Raw genomic sequence first — 5794 nt, 5'->3', positions numbered from 1 at the left:
CTGGTATTGTTGTTATTGCTCTAGTTCTACACAGTCATTAGTTTATTCATGTATGCTATTTACTTGAGACAGAGTGCACCGTTTAGTGAAGGGCTTTTCCTGCCAGCAGTTGCACAAGCGAGACATTTTAGGGTTTCACCTCTTAACTTTTGACATGTTTTTAATTAACTTGGGAGAGACTTCATTTGAAACAACATCACTATTGAACGCGAGTACAAAATCACGATAAGACACTGCCTGTGTAGTTCCCGGTGAATGAATTCTACAAAATGTCGTGCCTAAATATTGTATAAATAAACAATACGCTATAGAATCAAATGTAAACATAAGCATGCCAAAAACACCGTTTAAAGACTGCACTTTTTTTTACATTTCCGATATTTCGTAGAACAAAAACATTTTGAGATCCGAAGTCCACGGAATTTATAAACATTTCACGAATGGCACTGTGTGCAATGTGGTTTAACTTTTGGCTGGTCGGATTGCGTGCACCAATTCCTGTGGCCACTCGAAGAATGACAGAGCAAAGGGAAGCGTAGCGGTTCGTAGCATCGGACTAATGAATCGCAGTGCCCCACGATGATGGACAGGTGTTCTAGTCCTGCACACAACAGAAGAAAGATAAACGCTTCCATATTCCCACTAACTTCGGCCTTAAGGTTTCAAAGGTCAAAAATTCCCAGGAGCAGCGCACGTCTTTTCTTTTTTTTTAAACCACAAAGACATTGGATGAAAATCACTGACAAATCCCAGAATGGAGTAAAAAATAAATAAAAGGTTACTTCACAATAACACGAGTAAAAATTAACCCTTTCATTTCAAAGATCAGGTTGACCTTAAATAATTAACTTTCAATAGAAATACAATCACACCCGTTATTTATTTAATGTGCATTTTAACGAATTGTGCACGGTGCGAAGGAAATTCGAAGTTTAACATACTGTATGTGAAGCCAATTTTTTTCAAAAACAAATGCAGATATTCCCTCTCTTTTTCGGTACAGTATTGCCCTCCAACGAGCTATGGTATGATAATGTAGGGTCGGTGAGGAAACCGCAGTGCAAGTTGTTTTGCAACAAAAAATCACTGCAATCTTAACAACATTTTAGCATTGTCTTTAATTGCATATTAACAGAGGTACCAAAAACACAGGTGTGATTCAATGTTAATAAGTCTAACTTGCTTTTAAATGCAGCGTTAAACAATAAAGTGTACCTTATGCAAGACGAATGAAAATTGTATTAAATTGTACAAGTATGTATGAAAGAAAAAGAGAAAAGTTAAATTACTTTGAGGAAATAAAAAATATATTAAAAAGATGAATGCAATGTATTTGCAGTTGAAACTTACAAATATCTGGAGATTTTCACATTTTGTTTGTAAATATAGCAACAAATGACAAAATTGTAATTGGAAAAAGTTTAAAACACACATGCATTGTGACTTTATTAACATAATCCCAGACGTCTATAGTAATGCATATTGTATAACTTTATGCCATATTTTAATGTCAACGGCATGTTCACTGCACTTAAATTTAGTGATTGAATTGTAATTGTTTGAATGCATAAAAGTTGACATTTTGCAGAAGATTGCATTTAATGTATCACAATTTAATGGGTATTAGCTTTGGTTGACTAAACGAGAATTGTATCAAAATGCTTCCGTGGAAATACACGAGGGCTTTCTCAGCTCTCTGTAAAAAATGTTATTTACAAAATGCTTTGGCAATTCTGCGCGCAGCAATTTCAGCGATATTACATTTACAATGCATTTTATTTTGATAAACTTTGCGCCATCCAAAGAATAATGGAATACTATTCAACTGACATTTTTCCAAACACCTGTCAAATAAGATTAAACGGTGTTTGTTTAATTTGCAGAATTGTATTGTTTTCCCCCTTGTGAAGGAAGGATTAACAAAAATTACATCCATATGTCATATGAATAATCACTATAATCTTATGCAAACATTCTTTTTATAAAACTCACAAAATGTGCTGTCTATTATAATTGCTGTAAAGATCTCCAAATATTTATCCACTAATTTTAAGATGTATCTCTTTACCGTGTGTTATCGTTCTCCCTAAGGCCTACTATTTGTGATCATCAACATCCTTTTTCTTATGTTGTCCATTACTCGATACAGAATCTTCAATGATAACGATGCCTATGTTGCAACCTCCAATTTCCTTTCCAATTCTGTACCTCATCATTCAACAGATATCTATGAATACAATATTTTGCGCAGTGTCCTATCTGTTCTTGCTCAACGTGGTGTTTGTGGTTTGGGCCAATCTGTTCTCGGATTGCTTTGTAACTTATTCCTCCACTTTCACTGCACTACCCATGGCGATTCCAGTTCATGCAAGAAAATCACAAACACCTCCTCGCGAAAGACTCGACGCAGAATATCACTGGCTTCAATCTTCCGCACAGCTTCTCGGCCACAACCCTAAACCGCATCCACTGCACAAACCGTGGCAGCAGATGCGGTTTATTTGGTGCACAACTGGAAAATGTAAAAACTCTCCACCGTATGACTGTGGTCACCCAGAACAAAACCCTGGAACATATAAAAGGACTCAAAGCCCGATTCACGACTACGAAGGAAGCGGCATCATCACCTCAATACTCGTCCCAACTTCTCATGCAATTATCTGGCTCAACACATGCAAGGTACAATTCTAGTTGTTATTCTTTTAATTTCACTATTTTGAGCTTTCCACGTCCATTTCCTAGATTCCTTATTTTAAAAAGGATTTTTTTTTGCTGACAGTAAACTTTTATTAGGACACTCGCCTCTCCATCCTCACTCCAATGCAAAACTTACCAATCATCTGGCTTCCAGCATCTGAGCATTTTACCTTATATAGCATTGAACTGACCCATTTGGATGTTGTAATGCATTTATTATAATTGTTTAAGAGGGTCATATCTTTAAACCCCTCTATTTATCATCGGCAGCATGACTTGTTATTGCAATATATGAGCAATCTGTAACTTGTATTTAGGCCACATGTCCATGCCACTAATTAAAGCGGCGGTAGTTAGGTATGTGTTTCATGTGTGATTAGTGCGTGTTGCAACTACACATGTACATACATATGCACAAGGTGTATATACACCCACAACCAAAAACAAAAAGCCCTCCATAGCCAAAACAGACCGTTGGGACAAGTGCTTGTTCGCAAGCACCAATGAAGCCCTGAACGGCACACAAGAGCGTAGTAAAGACTGGCACACACACAAACATGTATCTTGCAGGGTATCAATGCTGCAGCATGTGCACCCCCTGAATGGACTTTCCCACAGATTGATAAATACTGACGCACAAGCACAAATAGCGGGATGGCGCTGGCACTGCCCACAGCATTCACTCAGACACAACACCACCAAGCAATCGCCGTTCACCACTAAGTGGCGATGACGTCACCACGGTGCTCGTACCATGCTAGGTGCACTTTGGAGGCGACGTGAAGTGTCGAAGGCCCGCCGGCAAATTGTTCATGGAACAGACACAGGTGCCATGGTTTGACTGGCCGATATGTGACTGGCAATGCACCACTTTTACATCCAGATCCAAAACTGATTTCTTTAGTATTCTTAGGTTTTTTCGGTAAAGTCACGTAGGTAAAAACATCAAAATTAATGAAAATAAAAGAAAAGAAAAGAAAAAATCACGACGTTTCGGAGGCAACACAAGTCTCCGTCATCAGGTGGGACCGTCACAGCCGAATTAGCTGTATCATTATTTTATTTTCATTAATTTTGATGTTTTTACCTACGTGACTTTACCGAAAAAACCTAAGAATATGAATCCTTGCAGTCACGAAAGCTTCAAATCTAGAATGATTTCTTTAGAGCTGCTTTTTGTGTTTAGTGTGTTGCCCTTCCCCCACACCTCCAATAAGCACGGTTGGCCATGTACGATGCGAAGTTCCACATATGTACGACTGTGCTCCCCACTGTGCCAACTTTCTACGTTTTCGCCATATTGATGATACACACAGAGTTAGGAGTTGTATCTTGAATGTTGTGATACTTAAGGGTAATGTTACTTTACGGTGGGGCACAGAGACAATTCAGTCAGACAAGGATAGCACATGACAAGCTCCGCACAGAAGTGTTACACGAACCCACTTTCTGAACCAGTGGCGGCTCCTGCAAAATCTCTCAGGGGGGGCAAATGTCTGGATGATTGATAAGGATAAGGTCCACCCATGCAATGGATAAATTAACAGCTTAAGCATGTAAAGGCAACTTCACTTCTTTAATATTAATGAAAAATAAAGTGACTCTTACAATACATCTTGTTTGTTTCTATACTCACTATTAAAACAAACCACTCAAGTTTATTTTATTAAAGATTCCACTAGGTGGCAACAAATTATATTGTTGGATGAAACGTGCTTACGTATGATGACGTAAGCACGTATGATGACGTAAGCACGTTAGGGCGAGCCCTCCCGGAAGCCATAGAGAATGCATTGCAGCGCCCCCGTTCGAAAAAAAACATCTTTGAATGTAAGTCTATGGGGCCACTCGGGGCGATTCTCAGCTGGAGGGAAATCGCCCAAAAAGAGGCGGTACTCCACAGAACGTAGCATGACGCTAATTGGACTATATCCAGAGGCACAGTGACGGCTAGCGTGACTCTGTGGTTGAATGACATTGGTGGTGCGTCGCCCAATCGCCCTAATGAAGAAACCGCCCCTGTTCTGAACTATTGTCTCCTGCTGCTTCTCGTGACGATGCTGCTGATGTTGCGTTTGCTGCTGCTGCTGCTGATGTGATTTATGTCGGAAAGCGTCTGAATCTTGATTGGCAACCATTGCCTGTGACAATTGCTTCAAACTTGCCCCAGTTAATCATGGCCAGTGTAAACTGGACATTAAGATAAACTCTTGAACACTAAATCTATGTCACATCCCAAGAACCAAAAAGAAGTTCCAGATGTCACACTGGAAAAAGAAAACACTGCCCTTCACAGCATGAACATTTTTACATTTCTTGGACTACAAGAGCGGGTGGACATAATCAAATAATTGGGCCGGTTGTTAGAATAAACAGTTGAGAAGTTATTTCTAAAATATTCGCACAGAAATGTAATATTTTAAATCGTATAGTGATGCCTTAATCATTATTCTATTAAAACAATGGCAAGTGAAAATTACTTAAATAACTTTAAACCATTCAACCTCTTGCAATACGTATATTAATTGTCGACAAAGACCATTAAAACAGAATAACAAAATAATTAGTAGGCAGGCCAACCATGTCAAGAAGCAGGGTATAGAAAAAAATGTCTCTGTCGAGCACACGATAATTATCAATCTGACTCTGCATACTAGGAATGCATTTCAAATTCAATTGTGCCAAGCTATTGTAGACTATGAAGCAGAATTTGACTAGGTGGAAATGGTTGCAGTCGTCCCACTGTTCATAAACCACCGCGTGATTTATGAACAGTGCAGAAAAAAATATATAAACCGTTTACAAAACATGGAGCACGTAGGAGTGGATCACAGAGATGATATGCAGGTTAGGAGCATCATATTGACTGTTACTGGTAGGAACGAAGTGAACCAGCCTACAATATATTATATCGTCCGTCCGATGTCCGATTAGGTGTAGCAACATCGCCCCCTACTGCAAACACTTGGCAGGACCCTACAAACACCTTTAGACTCAGTGAGGCTTTCCTGGCTAAACAAGTGTAACATTCTCTTATAATTCCGTGAGATAGTTTTTAATTAAAACATTTAAATTAAAAACTAACTCACAGTGGCCT

Source organism: Lethenteron reissneri, chromosome 19 (assembly GCF_015708825.2).
Source record: "Lethenteron reissneri isolate LAM-NWPU_2019-01 chromosome 19, ASM1570882v1, whole genome shotgun sequence".
In the NCBI taxonomy this organism is placed as follows: Eukaryota; Metazoa; Chordata; class Hyperoartia; order Petromyzontiformes; family Petromyzontidae; genus Lethenteron; species Lethenteron reissneri.
Note: the sequence above shows the minus strand (reverse complement) of the source record.